The sequence below is a fragment of the Chlamydotis macqueenii genome, chromosome 17 (genome assembly GCF_036417535.1).
Source record: "Chlamydotis macqueenii isolate bChlMac1 chromosome 17, bChlMac1.mat, whole genome shotgun sequence".
Lineage (NCBI taxonomy): Eukaryota > Metazoa > Chordata > Aves > Otidiformes > Otididae > Chlamydotis > Chlamydotis macqueenii.
In genome coordinates this window covers 6,406,010-6,427,347 of record NC_141572.1, presented here as the reverse complement: position 1 = coordinate 6,427,347, position 21,338 = coordinate 6,406,010, and the positions used below count along the sequence as shown (strand labels likewise).

At 35.0% G+C, this 21,338-nt stretch overlaps 1 long non-coding RNA gene across 1 annotated transcript; it reads left to right on the top strand.

Annotated features, from left to right (window-relative positions):
• The first annotated feature begins 2,998 nt into the window (after positions 1-2,998).
• LOC147598579 (uncharacterized) lies at positions 2,999-19,941 on the top strand. The gene is made up of 5 exons (XR_015260454.1): positions 2,999-3,094; positions 11,484-11,536; positions 12,074-12,104; positions 13,456-13,518; positions 18,500-19,941. It is a non-coding gene; the product is annotated as an uncharacterized LOC147598579 (long non-coding RNA).
• Positions 19,942-21,338: the final 1,397 nt, after the last annotated feature.

The following is a 21,338-nucleotide window of genomic DNA, read 5'->3' as shown; positions in this document are numbered from 1 at the left end:
ACAGAGCTGAAACATCTCTAGCGTTATACTTTTCAGTGTCACTTGGGTGTTTTTGTCAAACTGACTGAAATTTCTGATTCTTTACCAAGATTGGTATCGGAGATTGTATTTACCTGAGATAATATGAGATAGCACAATATTTTTTCCTTGATAAATATGTTCTGAAATATTTATAACATGAAGGTGTCCCTGATGTCCTGCTCCCAGTTTCTTTCTCCTGTTTAAAGGATGTAAATTTTTCATGCTGAAAGTTTCCTGTTCATTTTCATGAAATGTTACTTTCGTATTAGCTAAATGAAGGTCAGATATTTTCTCTCTTCCTTAATAAATTCTTCAAATAAGCTACATCTGTTATGAAACCATTATGGCTGACCAGAGGACAGTCATTAAAAATACATGGTGTAGTACAGGACATCATTTATACTTAATATGTGTAGTAGAGTGATAATTTAGGTCATTTATTTTACCACATTTGCCCCATTTAGGCTGTGCAGTCTCTTCTTAAATGTGACTGCTGAATAACATTTTTCTTTCAAGTTTGTTTTTTTTTTTATGTAAGAAAGCTTTTCCATCCCTTGCCAAACTCTAGTTCCTCCCAAAATAGGTGTTTGGGTGCATTTTACTCTGTCTTTCATCTATATTATAGTTCTGGCCTACTCTGAGCCTTCATAATTAGATTGTCAGTAGTTATGAGATCAGATTAATAACTAGTATGATAAATATGTGAGTATCAGGTTGTACATCGTGCTATCAGTCAAAAGAAGGAAAACTTCAGGGATCTTTGGTTGCAGTCTCTCTAGCTGCTGAATGTACCTTCTGCATATTGGCTGAGTGTCATAATTTTTAACTTAATAGAATTAATTCCCTGGTGACTATGCTCATTTGTTGAGTTTGCAGAAACCCATAAAGGCACAGACATATGCTCTATAATCAGTACTTCCTGATGCCTTGAGTATCCATGATTCAAGTTATTCTTCTATTTTTATAATAGAAGCTGATGTGATACAGTCAGGTAATCTTGCGTATTTGTTGTATAAATTTAATGACAATTCTGAGTTTATAATTTGATCCACGGGCTGAGTAAATGTCACCAGGTATTAATTTAATCACAATATGCATGAGCTCAAAAAATACAGCAGGCAAGGACTTGAAAATCACCTATCTTGAGACAGATGCCCCAAGATTAACGGATAGAATTAAGATTTAGTTACTGATTTCCCATTTCATTATACCCTTCAAAATAATTACTAATCAATATTGAAAAGCAACAGAAAAATAGATTTCCTGTAACCTTGTAGAATGGCTAGATTGAAATTAATAGGAACAAAAGAATTAGTATATTAAATAAGATTAGTCCCATTTATCTTGATACTGACACAGGTTAATATCAGCTATTTTAGAGGAAAACTTTAGAAGCAAACATTATTTATGGATGTTAGAAGATAACTGTTTCCTTAGAAAGGAACTATCTACTTTCCCTTCACAGTACATCTGAGAAAACATGGTCATAAGACAACATAATGTTTCTGTGTTACTGAAATCAGTTGGAAACCCCAAACACAGTACTGAAAGCCTAGCTTTTTTTCTTGTTCATGATGCTTATTTCTTGTTCCTTCTTTTTGCTTTGCTTTTTTGATTCTTTTACCTTCTCTTGAAAAATAACATAAAGAGAGTGAATTGTGTGCTTCCAGAACTGTACGCTACAATTTACAAAGTGCAGTTCAAAGGGAAAATGTAGCTCATTATAATTACAGCATTAGCCAAAGGCTGATCATGCCATAAGGAATTGTACTTCCATCTCCTATTTTGCTAAATAAAGTCATGAGAAGTCATTTCTGTCAGTAGTATCTCTAGAGAATCTTTTGGGAAAAAATAATATAAAATTACAACTATCTTTAAAACCTATTTTCATACCCCACACAATACTACATTACTGGGCTGAATGTGCGAATTGAGGTATCACCTAAAGAAGATGATCCGTTTCAAATTTGAACCAAACTGCTGACAGACTGAGTGACTCCAGCCTCGCAGAGGAGATGAAGTGAGTGGCGGCACTGCACACGCGGCTGTGGGAAGCGTTATTAACCCTGACCTTTTAAGAGGTGGAAGGCAGTTTAGTAGAGCGTTAGTATTTTCCCGGTCTCCTGATTCAGCCAGAGCTGTAGTACAGTTTTGGTGGTGTCTAAATTGACTTCTGTAAAAATTTGCAGTGCTCTAAAGATAGTAAAAACTATGCAACTTTGCAAACCTGTCAGACAGCATGAATAACACATAGTAACTCTTCCTATACACAACTGTTGTCTGGATTTTTTTGTTTTGGTCAGTTTTAGGCTTGAAATTTACCCAGCATAAGTCTTACTGTGCTATATTAAGCTCACAGAGTGTTTCAGACCTTTGCATGGGGCAAAAAATGATTTTTTAAGAACATGTGTATAACAAATGGATGTGAGGAGTAGATCAGGACTGCTTAAAGACCCATTCTCTAACCAAAAAAAGTGTTTAATGTGACATGAAGATTACCCTGGTCTATAAGATGACCAAATATTTTTTTTTTAATATAGTCCTCAAAACCCAAAATGGTAGCTATTTATTATAACAGGGTAGAAAATACTGTCAAAAATTGACCTCTGTTATTTTTCCATCCAAACCAAATCTGTGACAGTCCTGACAAGTATTAATGACTCAATATGGCTTTTTTCTAGATAGGGTATGCAGAAAATACTTTACTCTGACTTTTAAAAAATGCTTCATGTCTTCTAGAGTGGAAAAAAACTCTCTACAAACAACACTGTATTAAAGAAAATTGAAAGTACTGGTACTGCAAGGCTGTTCACATAATAATTAGGACAAAAAAAAAAACAGTTAAAAGATTTCTATGATAGCTTATGTAAGTTGAGATGTATTGTACTGATTCTTTCCCCTGTTTTCAGCATAAAAAGATATTGATTTTGTCATTCCTGTTTTTGTATCTTACTCAGACGAAACAACTCATTAACAGACAGGCTTATGATGGATAGCCAAGCCTGCCCACGGAATAGATTTGCTAATGTATGCCCAGCCCTGTAGGACTGGGGTGAGAGAAAGAAAAGACCAGGTAATGCCCTGAGGAAAACTCACTGTCAATCACATTCTATATTCAGTGGAAACACGTGCTGTTCCCTGAAAGATTGTGACATAGTGGATGGTATTTTGGCAAAATATTTGCGCATATTTATTCAAATGACTGCTAGTGCATTGTGTAGGTTTATGGCTGGATGACATGTATTCTTGCTAACAATTCTGCTGTAGGATAGAATATATTTGGCATTGAGCAGAAAGTAATAGCTCTCTCTTAAAGCAGATACATGATGATCTGGTCAGGTATCTGCAGTGACTCCGTGAATATAAATGAGTATGAGAGAGGATTCCATTATTTAACTTTTTAGAAGGATCTTTTGAAAAAAAAATATCAATTCAAGAATTTATTTTTCATTTTTTAAAGCAATAGATTTAAAAACAGAGTTGCTAAATATTACCATAGTCTTTTCGTATTTTAAGGTATTAAGGTACAGTTCCTTGCTCCATTCGGATCACTGTTATGTTTGTTTTAAATGTGTGACCTTCTTGCATTAGGCGGAATTAACGTTATGCCTCTAAAAATGCAAAGTAAGTGGTCCCATTGTATTATAGATGAACAGTAGAGCTTTCCAAAGCCTTGGAATTTTGGAGGGTGATGGACAGGCACACAGCTGCGTACCCTAAATTGCTGCTTCTAAAAATCCCAACAGTGCACCCAAATTCAGACACACACATATCGTATTGAATTGAACTGTATCTGGCATTGAAGCTGTGTGTCAGTGTTTGGCTGAATTGGTACTGCCAAGGAAAACTCAGAATATTGACACAAGATTTATTATCCTGGTCATACACCATTTACAACAAATGCTTCATATTTCAACTTAATCAGATGCTGGCAGGTGTACCTGGCAAAACATAGATTAAGAAAATTAAGCAATAGTAGGGTAGGAGTGGATGCAGAGGCAGTCTAAAGTCAAGGAAAATTTTCCCAGATATGTGGAAATCTTACCACAGCAGTTGTCATGGCAAACTCACGTTTTTTATTCTTCAATTCTTATCCTTTCTCAGTAGATAATATAGAAAAAATAAAAGTTGTACAATTATGTGAGAAGTTGGTTTCCAACTTAAGGACTTAAAAATTTGAGAGATCTAGAAAGTTAAACATCTAAGAAATTATTAGAGATATTCTGTATTAATTAGCAACAATTGTCATTTCTTGCATTGAAACTAAATGAGATGATCACTGCCTTTGCCTAGTAATGAGAAACGAAACCTAAAAGCAGTGTGAAATCAATTACTTCTATGATTGTTGTGTTAAGCATTATGCAAGCAGAGACTGCTTTGCATTCATAACTCATCCAGAATCTCCTGTCTGAATATGCTCAATTATTCTATCTCTTTCTCTAAACCTTTGTTTCTTCTGAAACTGAAATATTTGATTGCAATAATAGTGCAATTTACTGCAAATTTCTTTTTCATCCTATGGTATAAATTGGCAGAATCAATATGTAATAATGTTTTGAAGGTCATACATTTCAATTACACTCAAACTTACGCATAGGTTACAAATTGCTCTAATTGGGCATGTGTGAGGCAAAAAAATTGTTTCAGATATTGTTTTATTCTTGTCACTTCTTTATTTCTTAATAGATGTTTCAAAGAACAATGAAACTAGTTTACCTGAGACAGATAAAAAACATGGATGCTTTCTCTAGCGAAAATATAGATTCATTCCCAAAATGTGAATATGATAACTGGAAGGATAAGATCAAATAGTGGCATCATACTGCCATGTAGATATTTCCATACATAAATCAGAATTTTGTTGAATGAGAACTATTCTATATGAGAACTCTTCTATATGAGAACTATTATTTTGATCTAAAGATAATTTTGCATTTTCTGTTTCATATCTTGCAGTTGATTTCTGAAAAGTTTGGAGTATGTGCAATACTAAATTCCTTCAGATTTCAAGTTCATAAGTAGGATGACAGATAAGCAACATTGTTTACTTCTTAAAAAAAAACCCAACAAAACAATAACACGACCAAGACATTTAAATGTTGATAAATAATATTTACAGAATTAACCTGCTTGAATTATGATTATTAAAATATTCACTGTCATTCACTTTATTTTAGCATTGTAAATATAACAGCCTCTTAAGGAGCTGTAATTGCTGGAGACTTATAAATTGGAGCCCTTTGGGTTTAAATAGGAAGGGAGTCTTGCACTCTTGAGCCCTTCAGGTTCACTGGATTTCTTAATTTTCTTGAGGACTGGGATAAATGCAAGTCTGTGTTTTGGTAAAGTCATAGTCTCAAGAACAGAGCTAATTAAAATAACAAAGCAGGTAGTTTGTTATGATGGATGTGCTGTTCTGCTGAAACTCAAAAAGTTTCACAGAAATATATCGAGCTGAATAAAAATTTTAATAGAGGGAATGTCTGAGGTCCAGGTTAAAATGTTGAGAAGAAAAAATGCATTCTTACAGTACCTAATAACGCTTTAGTGCACACAAATGGAATTGGGGAAATATGGTCAGGTTCCTGTTCCACTTCATTTGGTTTGTCCCTCAGTCCTTTTGCAGGAACTCTTCTCTTTTCTGTGCATATTAGCAGAGGCAGACTGGAGGTTAGGACTTTTGTCTGGGATGTGGTCCCAAGGATGCTGGGCTGAGCTCACTGCTGCCTGAGCCACTTCTGTGCTGAGTCAGCATAAAATTAAGCTGACCAAGAAAAAGTTTTCTGCAACACTTTATGAGATGAGTTTTCTAATAGCTTGATGTATTCAAACAAATCTGACTGACAGTGCCATGAGAGCGGAGGTGGGAAGAGGAAGAACGTGTAAGTATGGAACAGGACAGTTTCATATCAGCAAATATAGCAAATATATAATACTTGACTTTTTTTTTTTCTTAAACCAAAATGTCTCTGGTTTCACCTACACCTATTTGAGTGCAATTGGAACAACCATGATGGTTTTCTGTCTCAGACTAAAATCTATTTTCTTAATATTTTCTTAAACATTTTAAATTGTTTTAGTCTATGTTAATCAAAGCCATTTTTTATTTTCCCCTTGTCTTAGGGAGACACAGCAAGGTCATTGGATACTTTTTGTACATTAAACAAATTTAATGCAGTATGCATTGCTCACAGATACTCCAGGACCTAAGAAGGACGCAAAGCTCAATAAATTGTTTGCTTGTTTACTCAATGGAAATTCAAGCACAAAGATATGTTCCCTACCTTCCGTTTTCCTTTTTAACATTAAAATAATCACCAAGTTAGGAACCCTTAGAAATTTATTATTGCTTCTGATGAATTTTAATTTTACTTCTCAGAGAGTTCTTGGTGTTGACCTTTAATTTTAAAATAGCTTTTTATTCACTTTAAGCTTCCACGAGGTTTTCTTTTCTATTTAACAGTTTGGTTTAACTGCAAAGTAACTTAGTTTCTTTTGTTTTTCTTAAAGGTCACCAAAATCTTGAGGTCAGAACGTTTGCATTCATAAAGGCTTCTTAATATGCTGAAATATAATACATATTATAGTAAATTACTTGCCAAAATTAACAATAGCCATGTAAAGCCGTTGGATTTGAACTGTTTAAAGTCAGAACAAACCAGAATTGCTCAAGACTTAATGAGTCATTGTGCTTTCTTCGGCATCTTAGGAGACTGATATTGATCATCCCAAGCATTTTCTCTGAGATTACAAGGGTTCAAGCACTTTTTGGAATCCACAAGATTTTAAAGTTCTCGTGAGCGCAGCTTCTACTTCATTGATATGTAGTGCGTTGTAATGTATGTGCTTTCTTAATGATCTGGCATATAAGCATTCCTGTGGCAGCCACTGTAAATCATGAGCAAATGAGAATTTAGAACTCTCACACAAAACAAATTTGAAAACCAAATTTAGAAAACCAAAGTCATAATTCCTCCCTCATTAATGTCACATGACTTGCACACATAAATGGTGGTACTGGCTCAAGACAAACTTTCACCTCGCAACTAAGGCCGACAGCGGATGTTTAAGGAAGAATACAAGAAAATCAAGCACGTAGTATAACTTTCAGATACCAGTCAATCCTCTAAGTTAAATTTATGTTAACACAGAATATTCTTTTTTTCCTTCCTGTAATTTAAGTGAATTTCAACATTAGAGAATGCCTTTAATTGTGAAATTTGTTAATACTTTTAATTCTGAAATGGTTTCCAGTTAATACTAGACCCTGTACACTCATATCCAGGTTAAAATACTTCACAAAAAAAAAAAAGTTATTTCCTCTCTAGGTGGAATTTGAGCAGATACAGGTGAGTCACTACCAGTTCTTATAGCCAAGAGGCTTCTGTGCATCATCCGTATTTCATCAAGCATGAACAATTCCCACTGAAGTCAAAGGGATTTACTTATGGTGTCTTTAGATATGTTGGGACTTTTATGATGTCTGTGATCTAAAATGATACTTTTCTTCTGCACAGATTACAAGGTGTTCTGAAAGGTTAAGGATAGTCAGATTGTCAATTGGCAGTCATCAGTGTCATTTGCTACCATTTTTTAGGTGGGAGAATTGAGGCACAGGGAGGTTAAGACATCTCCTGCTGAAGTGGTGAGAGTGATAATCCAGAGATGAAATCACTGTTCCTCTGAATGGGAACATCTGATTCCAGTTGAGCTAGCAGTGTCACCACAGACTTTGACCTAATTTTTGACACTTCTGCAACCTATAGCGAGGAAAGAAGAATCCATTTCATTTCCTGAATTATAAAGGCAGCATAACTTTCCTCCCTCCATAAGGAAGCACATAGTTCCTTTTTGGCGTTATGTAGCAAAACCAATACTTTCAGAAAAACAATGCTACAGATTCATGGCTTCAAGGGATACAAGGGCAATAGTAACACTACATCTTAACTCCTTTAGAAGCCCATTAAGCATGGTAAAATAATCCAACTTTAAAAAAAAAAAAACCATAAAATGCACAGTATACCCCGGGAAGACATATGTCCAAACAGTTAAAGCACCATATTGACAGTATGGAAACAGATGATGAATTTTCCTCTAAAACAAATGAATGTAATAACACAGTTGGATGGTCACAGTACAAAGGTGTGAGTGAGAAGACCTTGGAACTGAAGCCATTTGAATTTCTCGTATTGTTTAATGTTTGGCTGGAAAAGACCTTCAAGAAATATAGCACCATATTTTGGCATGATTTCCCCTTTTATATAGATACACGTTTCCTTCCAAATGAGACTCTCAAGTGTGTTTCATACAGGCAAAAGGTATCCTTTTCCAAGCCTGAATTCTCTTCTGCTTCAGCAGTTTATTTGACTATAGCTATCATTTACATTGATGTACATTAGATAGCAAAAATATCCATTACTGGAAGGGGTGGCTGTTTCCATCCCTCTCACCATTTTCAGCTGAAAGGAAACGCATTGTGTAAAACAGTAATGGAAGTTTTCTGGCCTTTCTTTCCTGTGCTTCACACTAGCAGCCTGGGGCACACTGAAAGATGAAGAACCACCTTTTTTTCTTGCCCAAGGGCGTATCATCAATATTGTCAGCTTTCCTCATTGCTGCTGTCTGTTTCCTTAGTGATTTTTCCCTGTGTCAGATCTTTTTCTAATAGCAATGAGAATAGCTTATATTTATAAACAATGTTCTGCTTGTCTGAGTGATGGGTATGGGCCATCTTGCTGGTATACAATATGAACACCTAGATCTGGATCACGAATGTACTTGGGCAATGATTGCAGTTAAAAGTTCAATGAGAATTGGAGGCCAAAATGGTACTGTGGCATATGGCTTTACCCTACTCGTTATGTGTCTGTGTACACAACAAACAGTTGGTACGCAGACCTACTTCTGGCCAGAACTGAGCGACACATTAAATGTTCTCCAAGGCGTTACTCCAGCCTCTGCCAAACTTTGCCAGGTGTAAAATGCTGTAGAACACTCCACTTTTGCCTTCAATTGAGACATTCATCCTCAGCTGCCAACAAACTTGTTGCAAATAGGAATGAGTTGAATTTTATGATAGTGTTGGATTACTATTATTAAACCTAATGTATTATTACTGATGAAAAACCTCAGGCAGAGAACGTATTAATTTTTCCTGTTCCTTTAGTTTGAGAAGTAGATCCATAAATAATACATAAATCTGTGGCTACTGTTCCTCTCCTCAAGCCATTCCTGATTTTTTTGCAAATGTATGATTTCTTTAAAGGTTAGTAGGACAGCATCACAAAAGAAACAGTATAACCCTGGGAAATATAATTGAAATGGTTTCTAAATCGTTGTGACCTTGTGACTGCAGTTTCTGCTGATAGCAGTCACTCTATTTTTTCTGAAGATCATGAGTGAAATATCATTCTCATACTATAAAAGAAACCTCGAATATTTGTACCAATATGTGGAGAAGCAAGGCACAAGACAGTTTTTTGAATGCTTCCTAGCACCACTCAGAGAAATTCTAAATGGTGGTGGGCAGTGCGACATCAGTATTGCTTAGTAGTTGCTGTGTAATTGGGCACTTAGCACTCCCTGACGGGCCGCAAATACCTAAATTAATATCATCTTTCTGACAGGGGGGTTAAATGCAAGGTATATATTGAGACTCATCATGTAAGTTGTCCTGCAATTCTCTTCAGTTTTCATTGTTGAACATCACTTCTTCCCAATCAAAACTGAACACTAAGGTAAAAGGTTTGGAAATCCCTGAAGCTGGTTAACTCCAGGAACATGGATCCTTCTTTTTCACTGTGTGAGAAAGATTTTGAAGGTGTTCTTAGAGCTGATGCCCCTCTGAAAAAGACTTTCCTTCTCTACACCATTTTTACCCAAAGCTCAATTTTAATTTATTTTCTTTCAGTCAGAGCCTTACTACAGTATTTTTCTGATTTTTCTAGTTGGATAAAACAAAAATTCTATTGTAATGAATGAAACTTGCACTGAGTTTTCACCATTCTGACTTGATATGATTTTTCATTTAAATACTAGTCAGAACCTGATATTTAATATTCTGAAACTTTTGTTTATGGAACTAATTTTCTAATAGAAATACAATAAATTGTTTTGCTGTTCAGATTGATTACTGTTTTGGTAATTAGTGTAGTGGGCATGTGGATGCTATTGGAGGGGTGGTGAAATGACAGATGTTCATGGCTACAAAATTAATGCCTTTACTGATCAAATATCAAAGCACAGAAGTGATTTTTTTAAAACAACGGATATAGAGTCAATACTGCTGGCTGTCTGAAAACTACTCTTGCAAAATCAAAGTGATCCACTGCTGGTTAATATGTGCTAGCACTTTACATAGTAACATCAGATATGCACCCAGGAGTTTGTTCTGTGTCCATCATTGGTGTTAGAGTGAAGAATATTTTCCCTATAAAACTGTAAAGAAGAATGACTCTTTCTTTTATTTTATTTTATTTTTTTTTAAATAAAATACCTTTTGTTATGATATGGAGAAGTAACTTGCTATGCTTTCTTTTTTTTTTTCCCCTGACATACATTGGTGTAATTTTTTTTTCCAACTAAAGTGATTTACAATCCATAGCCAATTTAAGAGAGTAGGTGTTGAGCGCAAGGTTTCATTGATAAGACATTGCATATCATATTTTATTTAGCCCAGTATTAATATTTAGGAAGTAAAAAAAAAACCACAAACCACAAGCTAGTGTAAAATTTATACTTGAAGTTCTATTTTGACGTGGCAAAACTTAAACCCCAATTTTATTTTTTGTCTAATGATATTCTATCTATCTTCATCAAGAAGATATCTCTTGCAAATCTAGGACTTGTAGGAATTGTTTCTTTACATGAATTAACAGTATCTTTATGTCTAGATTGTGTTCAGAAAACCAATGAATGAAACTGTTAGGCATTAATTAACTCATCCTCACCTATACATTTAGGAAAGGAGACATCACATATGATTTTTCACAGAGAAATTAAGAGTCATACACAATATAAACAACCTGCATTTGACAGAGGAGGTAAACATTACCTGAAAAGGAAGCTCATATAACAACAATAATTCCTTCAGTTAATTTTAAAAAAAAATGTTTTTAGTGTTTGATGAAAGAGAATTTATTTATTGCTGGGATTATTTATTTGCAACTGGTTATTTATGCAATTATTTATTTGAATGCAGACTTGAGAATTCAAACAAATGCTTGCTATTCATCATGGAATTATTTTAGAGGGATTTATCGGTATCACAAGTAATGATGTATTTGATTATTTTTTTTCTTCCCAAACTAGTGCTTTTCAATGAGTCACATTAGACAATCAGCGTAATACCTGATCAAAGTGAATTGTCAGAGAGTAATAGGAGCTTTCTGAAAATTGAGCCTTTTAAAATTGAGTGTTAGGATCGTTAGAAGCTTTTTAAAACCATGTCCTTTTTCCTTCAGTGGCTTTGACTGATGTTAAATACAGGAGAATCATTATGGCAGCTACCTCTCAGGTAAGCAGTGATGATTTGTGAGGAAATTAGTACAAGCAAGTTAGGTAAATAGGGATTTGAAGGAGGAAGGACATTCTTGATATATGGAAAACGATAAGCTGCAAGTAGGGGTAAAGGATGATAATAAATTCCCACAGGAAAGTAAAGGATGTACTGATTAGGATGCAAATAAGTCTAAGGGAACATCTTAAATCTGATTTAAATGCCAAGAACAGTTTCCAGGAGATGGTCAAGTATTAAAACAAGGCCATATAAATGAGATGACAGTCTAGAAAAAAAGTTAAATCTGTCAGAAGTATCAGCATGCTAAGGTCTTTTATATACGACACAAAATGATATACCAGTACAGAACCAATATCTGTATAAAAAAGAGTACAAGCTTCATCACAGAATCAGTGATATGACAGGGACTAAATATGGAGTGTTTAATGGCATGTAGCGTTCTGAGATGAAGGACTCAGGGGTTTCCTATTGTTTCCTCCTTTTCAGATAGTTTTTCTGTATCTTTTGTTATGTCTCCTTCCTTATCTATTCCAGTGAACCCGAGAACAGTAGAAGGAGCAACTTTGTAAGTATTTATATAGAGCTAAAATGGATATCTATGAAAATTAAAATTGTATAAATAGATATTTATAAAATTAAAATTCTGTAAATTACTATGAAAAGCCTATTTAGAAGAGGCTGTGGAAGAGATAGAAATACAATTAAATAAGGTAAGGAAAACTGATTGTGTGAAGTGACTAATGTAATTATTGTCTGCTTATATTCTTTATCTTATTGCATTAATATGACATCATAAAAAGGACTGTAAGTTTGGAACACGTTTCTTAGTGCTTTAATGAACACATTTGCACTTGTCTGCGTAAAATAATATAACCTGAAGTACCAAAATGCTCTGTAACTATTTTATATTTTTGCTTATTGGATATATTAGGAGATACTTTTTTTTTTTCAGAAAAGCATTCCCATATTTCTGTGCAACTTCTAGAAAACGTGCTATTAAATATATTTATTCAGTCAAACACCTAGACAGTAGAGGCACTTTGGCACTCTAGCTATTGTTCATCTCGTTGGGGATTTGGTAACCAAATGTCTCTGTGGATTGGCCTTAAGTCTTGTTTAAAACTCCTTGGAGTCAATAATTGATTGCTAGAGATTGCCGTGGAAAAATATGTTGGGTTATGTCTTGAGCTGTAGATGAGGACCTAGTCTGTCTCAAACTGTGACTGCAGGCTACACCGACCCCCCTAAATCGTTGCTGGAAAAGAGTGGCTGCAGCCTTAAGACGACAGTGAACACACAAACCATGTCCGCAGCGGTGGAGTAACCTGTCAGGTCCAAGTGCAATCTTCTCACCTAGTCTCTCTGCTCTGGGACTCAAAACTGGAAGACAGAAACACCATGTAAGGAAAAAGTCAGACTCAGGTAAAAAATAGTTATTGTCTCTGCAGAGATACCAGTGAAACTACCTTATTAGTGGAGCACTCTTTACCTTTAAAAGTAGGCTGAAGGCAACCAACTCAGTATAGATGTCAAGCTACACATATATATATATTTTCTTGGTTTGTAAAATTACGTTGAACCAGTGGAATAATTTAATACATTTTGCTTATTTAGATTACTAATACATTAGGTTGTAGAAGTTAATTGGACGGCATCCTTTGGAAGCTACCTATTAATTAAACACTCACTAAGTGCAGGAAGATACCAGGGTTAAATTCAAAATCATGATGTTCAGTGAACACTTATTGATGCTACGCGGTGACCAAAGAGCTATAATCCATCTATTATTATATTTGGTTGAACTGTTGATTAATGAAACTGTTGACAAAGCAGAAAGTAAGATTGCTCCACAGAGCATGATCAGGAAGTAGATGAGACTAAAAATGTGGTTCAGGTGTCTAAAATTTGTATTACAGCTCTCGACAAGAAGAGAACAAAATGTCCTGGTTCCATAGAGACCTCAGCAGAGCCTGACACAGGTATTATATCACTAACTGTTACCCTTGTATCGAAAGCAGATAAATTCACCTCTGTAGTTACATGGCTTGTTTTAATGGCTTTTTGACGGAGGGGCCTTTTTATTTCTGGACACAGTAAAATTCTTGGTGGATTTACTTCCATTCTGAGACTTAACCCTGGCAGAGAAGGTTACACTTTCAAATTCATTACATATTTTTTAATCAAATATTTCCTTTTCTTTGGCCCAAGTGTAAGACAGACCTAATATTAAGGACTTCCATGCCACTTTGGCATCTTCTGGAGGAATGACTGCACATTGTTCAGAAGCAGGAAAGATCTCCAAAGGTTAGGGAGAGTGCTAAGGCCACCCAATTCGGATGTGCCCGTTGGAAACAGGAAGAGGCTATGTCCAAGACAAACTGGGATTCTTTTTGTGGAAAAAATGAAGGCATATTTGATTATAGCCCATGTTTTAACCCTTTCTGTTTTCTAAAGAAACATCTTTGTTATGTCTGAGCTTGAATAATGAGAATATTGAAGCATATTTGAATCACTCCTGTAGTTCTCCAGCTGGAGGAAGAGAAGAGTTAGGCCTCCAATATCTTCTTTTGTTTACAACTTGCATCTAAGAGTAAATGCTACCTTTTTGTTTAGGTACCAAGACATTCCTAGGCTTTGTTTAACCTGTTATCTATCTGAACTACCAGTATATTTTGTTAGAGTTTATACTCAATTGGCTGCGAGAGTTGTAAAACAACCATGAAATAGAATTCTGATTTTAATGAGCATTTAGTTCTTGTATCATTTCTGTGTGAGAAAAACACTTTGCACTTCTGAAATGTATTTTTGCACCAGTTTCTAATAACCCTGCTTGATTTGTAAGGCTATCAAAGATAACAGCATGAACTGGTCTTGAAGATAAGGTGTATGAAAAAACATATCTATTGGCTACTTTGGTCTCTCTATCCTTCTTGGTCCTCATTGGTAGCACTTTCTTGTAACTGCTTCTCTTTCTACCTTTACCTTAAGTACTACCAATAAAAATCCATCCCTGTTCCTTTCATCAGTACTTCTTGACATCAAAAGATGCTATTCTTTTTTTTTATTGCTCATCTTATGTATATCAAGAAAGAGCAGTTCATTGGTGTTGCTATGGCTTACTCTCACCCTTACGCAATATGGTAAGGCTTTAATTTCATCCTGCCTTGGACAAGGATTTTGTGGACGTGAAAGTTCAATGTAAAATAAAACTTGACCTTATTATCATATTTACTGCTTGCACTGGATGCATTCGTGTTATCTATTTGTTTTGAATTTCCAGAGAGGAAATCACTGTGTTTTCTGGTTTTCTTCAGAGGATGATAAATCCAAGAAAGCTGTAGTCTGAAAACAGACTTTCAGAAAAGATGTACAATTCTCTGTTAGTACTTTTAGGATGCATGATAAGAAAAATTTTTCAGCATTATATCTCCTATCTAAAAGCTAGTTATATTATCAGTAATCTTGAAAGCAAAAGCTGTTTACATTTGTCCTGAAGTGATAATTTTCCCGTAACTGATTTGTTCCAAGTTCTGAGTTAAAGTGCAGATTTTGTGGTGGGCCTCTGCATATCTTACGTGCTAATTAGCACATACTCCATCTACATGGATAGTTCTCAGAACTTTTTTGTAGTGGATTAAGTGGTCACAAAAGCTGCCATGCTGTGAGATCCAGCTCTAAATAGTCAGAAGAAGCAGATGTACAGAGAAAAAAACTCCAAAACATTTCTGAATTGGAAGTCAGACGGAATTTCTTTAGTTTTTACAGTTTTCATATTAATGAGAATCTCATTGTATATGATCTACAGCGTACAGGTTTCCTCATACCTTATGTAGTTATTAATTGCATGGTCTTGCCTCAATCCATTTCATATTTCCAGCAATTTTTCTTTTTTACTCTGAAAATGACCAATTCTGTTAAAAAGTTGTAATGATAAAGTGAAATGTGAAAAACAAAGTAGCTCAACTCCAGCAAGAGGTTTAATCATTTCATGAATTAACTTCATTAACACAGATTGGGTACAAGCTTTTTCTCTTCAGCAAGGATCAAAGGAGTCTAGTAATGTTAATGAGACAAAATAACAGCTTCTTCCATGGATTGTGAAAAACTAAACAGCCAAAAGCTGCCTGTAACAAAAAAAAAAATCAATTTTATGCATAACTGAAAAAACAATGCATTATTTTTCACCAGGATATTGATTTTCACCAGGATGTTTTTGTTGCAGTTGGCATTATCACATTATTGCCAGTTGCTTATTTCCAGCGCCTCCCAAATACCTCACTGAGGTATTGTGTCCTTCAGAGTGACAACAAAACAACCCTATTAGACACTGAAGGTGAGGTAAATGTTCTCAGAATGCTTATGAGGGAACTTTCTTCTTTCTGCAGACTTTTAGCACTGTTTAGTACAAAAGGTTAATTGTGGGATAAGCTTCTATCTTCCTGTTTTGACTTTGCAGCTCTTGTAAAAATAGATGATGGGAAATAATTGTGATGATCTTTAGACCTCAATTTTAAAGATTTCAGTAAACTTTAGACAATGCAATTCCTTTCAAGCTGCTTCTTAACATGCATTTATCAAACAGGTATTTATCTGCATGTAAAGCAATGCATCTGATAGAAGGTGGCTTAGTACTGAGTGTTACTTCTTTGACACTTTAAAGGAATAATTTATCCAATTAATAGCTTTCTTGAAAACTGTGTGGGTAAAATAACCCACTGAATAATTAATATTCAGAAAGAAATTATTAAATAAATGTTTAAAAGTGTATATCATAAAAGGCTATCTTCAAGTGAGTTAAAATGTTCTTACAGAATAATATTTTTAAATTAATTATGAAGACCAGAACAGTTAAATAAAAAGAAGGCTGAGAGCATATCTGGTAACCGCCTTTGCAGATTAGAACACTGTGAAAAGGAGTGGTGATTCTTCCTTCTCCATGTTTTCCAAGCATAGAAGAGGATGAAATTGGTCTGGTTTACATGGAGAGTGATGTAATTTTGAAAAGCCTTCCAAAATATAAGACTCGTAGGAAGAAGATGGCTAATCAGTTTGTGAAATGCCTGATGCTGGCTAATGCCATTGCTGAATGTTTGTCAGGGGTGCTAGAGATGATGAGATGAAGTGCTCAGTGGGAGGAAAAAAAGATAGACTGCATGACATTTTTGAACCCTCTTTCAGTTCATATTTCAATGATGCTGTACCCTCAAAATCCTAATTTTCTAATTGAACACAATTTATATAATTTTATTCTTTATCTTCTGTATTAATTGAAAGAAGTCTGTTTGGTAATCTATATATTACCAAATATATCTTGTCAAATTATAACAGAAATTGATTGACAATTTTTAATAGAAATGTCTGATCTTGTTACAGAAAGGAAGAGCAAAATGCAATAAATGTATTTGCTACTTTATTTATTTGCTATGACAAAGAAAATTCAATGTCCTTAAGGGTAATGTATTTTCTTTCTAAGTTAACTTTAAAATTACATGTCTCAAGTAAAATACTCTTAGTACATCGATTTAATAGTTCTATTCATCAGAGTGTCCTGCTAGAGAATAGATGTCTTGTACTGCTGCCTCTTAGTACTTTTATAATTTTCTACCCTTTCTATTAACAAATAATGTTAACTTAAATTTTAAAATATCCTTGAAATATTCAACTGTCAAGGAATTTGAAACACTAGGAACTATCAATAGCCTCTACAAAAATTGGATCTTCAGTGATGTAAGAAAGTCTAAAAATAAAAAGTCAATTTGGAGGACAGAGGGCAGACTCAGTACTGTTTTGCTGCAGTACCTCTGAATGTAAATACCTAGTTTGATGCTGTTGATTGTCACTATTTTTGAACAAGGGCCAACCAGCAGAAAAATATAACACTTCTTATATAATCAGTGAAAAAAAGCCATTGTACACATGCTTCACTTGTATATTCAGGGCAATATTGTTTGGTAGAGCATTTCTTCATGCTCATAGAATACTTCGGATGAAAAGCACTCAACACAGTTCTGCCTGACAATAAACAGAAGTACAGTTAGCATTGTAACCATAGCAAAAAGCTCTTGGTGTAGATATAATATATGTGCTGTCTCATTTTCAGCACATAGAGCATTACCGTTTCTTCAGGTAAAAAGACTTAGTCACATGAGGCCTTTTACGAAGCTCATCTGTCACTACATTTAAAATAATATATATGGAGATTAATATATTTACGAAGCTCATCTGTCACTACATTTAAAATAATATATATGGAGATTAATATATTTAGCTTTATCTTTTTTTTTCTACATTTGGCCTTTGTTGCTCAGAATATTTGCATTAAATCTGTTTTTCCATTCTGTTCATATGTGATGCTCTATGATTCAATTCTTCTGAATGCTTGTTTACAAACAAAGTCAGAAAATAATTGATATTGAAATGCAAAATACAATATAAGCAACCTGCCTCCATTGCATTAAGATACATAGAAAATAACTGTATTATACCATTCTGCACTCTGAATGTGCACCCAAAATAAATACAATCCATCACTAAACACTTTTTTCATCTCATAATGGGCCATTAGTGAGCTGTCTTCATATGCCAATAACAGCTGAAAGCAAACATCTGGAATGGGCTAAGGGTAAACACGCCACTCTTGAAATTAGAAAGGAGGTAGAGTTTTGGCTGTCTTCACGTTTAGTCTATATTCACTGGCTTCTAGGGAGCAATTCTGTAATTCTTACCAACCTAGGGGAGAAGAAAATCAGATTAAAATGTAGTTTCAGACAGCATTATAGTGGAGTATACAATATAGATAGAATAGAACATGCTGCAAACGCTGTTACATGGAAGCCATAACAGCAAAGGAGATATGGGATGCCTAAGAATTTAGATCCAGTTGAATTTTTTTAGAAAGGTCAGATTTTCATTGGAAAATGCATATTTCATTGAATTGAAGCATTCTGTTGTCTCCAACAGGTAAAGTCTGCAGGAAGGATTCCCCCAAGCCAGCCATTTCTGGGCCACTCGTTCCCTTGGACCCCACACATGGTTGTTGCTCTGGACTGCTTGGCAGACAAGCATCACTGCCATCCTCCTCAGGTTGACTGTGGACTATTCTTGCCATGCCAGAAATATTAACACATCTCTTTTTACATGCTTCCAACTTTTGTTTTCATTCCCTTCTCTGGAAAATTTCTTACTGCTGAAATTTCACTTTGATACTGAACAAAAAGCAGCTTCACCCCTTCTCCCTTCTCTTCTCACTGCAGTTTTGGAAATGAGATATTTCTGCAGGATGGAAATTTTGGCCTACTGTCTATCCTTTCACAAAATTACCATAAATGTTGATGGAGCAGAGTAATCAGCATGCTACCACTGGAGCTGTAGGTTGAATGTTAGATTGGCAGAGTAATTCTAAGGGGGAGAAGTGCATTGAGATCTCGCTTAAACTGGGAATTGGCATTACAAATCAGTGACGGTGCACTGGTGGAATGGTGTACTAGGAGCATAATCTGGCTGCTTATCCTTCTAAACAAGTAAAATCTCTGTAAGCTTTATCTGAGTGATTGCATCTACTATTTTCTGTCTAATTTGTGACGCTTGATGGTGATTTGTATCTTACATTGGGATTCTTATGGATTGCATTAGGAAACAGAGACCACAATACAGAGTTCTACAGAATGCATTAGTTTTTGAACGGATGATTTAAGCTATTAACAGTTTGCTGTAAATCACCAGCACTGGACTATTTATTCTTTATGTGATTTCAGAAGTAATGCAATATTTGGATTTCAAACTTATTTGGTAGTTTCTAAGCATTATTATAATAGAGTGTTCCCTGGCTGAGCTAGTGCAGAACTTGCCAAAAATATTTTTTCAGATAAACACAGACTCTCTGACATTCATTTATTGGTATAATTTCTCATCTTTAGCCTTTTCTTGCTACGTTTGAAAGAGACTGGCAATCAATTAAGCCTTGAATTGCTTGGATGTTTGTTTAGAGGAAAGAAACACTTACATTTATGTAAATCAAACTATAAAAAGATCAAGAAGCTTGACAACTGTGAAGTGTTGAGATTATCTCTAAAAATATCAAGTAAGAAGCCTGTTAGAATGTAGCTGTGCAGACACTCAACCTTTTCTTTTCAGGCTATCAAACAAGTCAACTCAGCATCCAGGGAGTTAATAATAAATGAAACTGGCTCTCTGGGTGTCCTGGTTTTGGCAGGGATGGAGTTAATATTCCTCTCAGTAGCTGGTGTGTTTTGGATTTCGTTTGTGAAGAATGTTGATAAACACCCTGATGATACGAGTTGTTGTGAATGAGACCAAGGACACCGTCCTGCTTTCCAAGTCTCGCTCATTTGCAGATGCAGGAAGCTGGGAGAAGGACAGACAGAATAATTGACCCAGACTGGCCAAAGAGAGCATTCCATGCCATAAACATGAATCATAAACATAAGCATCACGAAATCATGAAACATAAACATCAAAGTCATGCTGAGCATATAATGGGAGCTGGCCAGGGCGGGTATCTGCCTTCCTGGCATCCATCTTTCTCCCTCATTTTGCTGGCATCGTTCCCTCTACCTTGCTGGCTCCCTTTTGCTCCTTTGCTTGCCGCTCAGTTTTGTTTCCGTGATCGCTGCTCGGGACGGGCTGTACCGGTCATTGGGACATCGGGTGGTGTGAAAACACATATTGTTCACTTTGTATATTTTAATATCCTTGTATTCTGTTATTATTGTAGTTTTCCCTTGTTATTTTAGTAAATTGTCTTCATCTCAACCCACTTATCTTAATTACATGCCAGAATAGTGAAAGCATGAGGGATGAGATCACGCAAATCCCAATGCTGACAAATTCCGAAATTCAGCCTCTTTTCATTTGTTTCTCTTGAGGCTAATGTATTCTGTGTACATACATTACTCTTGACCTGATTTTTCCTTGACCCAAAGAAATACATTAAGTCAATCAAAGTATGAACTTCCAGTGAAAACCTTCCAAAGAAAGGTTAAAGAAATTTTCCAGATTCAGAATAATTTTTGAAAAAAAAGAAAGAGGAAAAAAAAGGAAACATTTTACAAACACGTAGAGTTTCTTGAGTTTTTATTATCAAATACAGACATGTCCTTGCAATGTTCAAAACTCAGTTAAAAAAAAACAACCTGTGTTTCCACATATGAAATGTAAAGCCCTCACATTTCTGCAGTTATTTCTGCATGAACTGTCTTGGGTAGAAGCCACAGGTAGCTTCAGTTTTCAGTGATATTTATGTATTTTTCTATAAAAGGTCATAGTAACCATGAAAATATTGCGTGAAAGTTGAAATTTTGAGGGAATCAGTCTTAATTTCTTTTTAAAATAATATCAGATTTGATTTGTTATTAATTTAAAAAGTGAGAACGACTAGATAAAAGTTCTGGAGTATTTTAGATTCCTTAGGTGGTAACGAATTTCAATTTGTGTCTTAGCCTCACTGACATTTCTGGAGCGATACTTATTCAGCCCAGCTGAAGGCTCGGGACTGACGTAATGGATTTCAGGTAACGTAAGAAGGACTTATTTAATAATCTTCTTCAGATATTGACTTAATCAATGTTTAATAAAAGTTGCATTTAGTTTAAAAATACTGTGTTTCACCTCATTTTAACAGAAGCTATAGATAATTTTTTCTAAAAGTAGAATGTGGAGAACATATCTTTGAAAAGAGTCATCAGAGCAGTTTGACCTGAAATAGAAATCTTTTAAGTTGTTTCTGTTTTTCTGTTTCATAAGGAGATCAGAATTTTAAAAATTCCATTTGTTCCCTGAT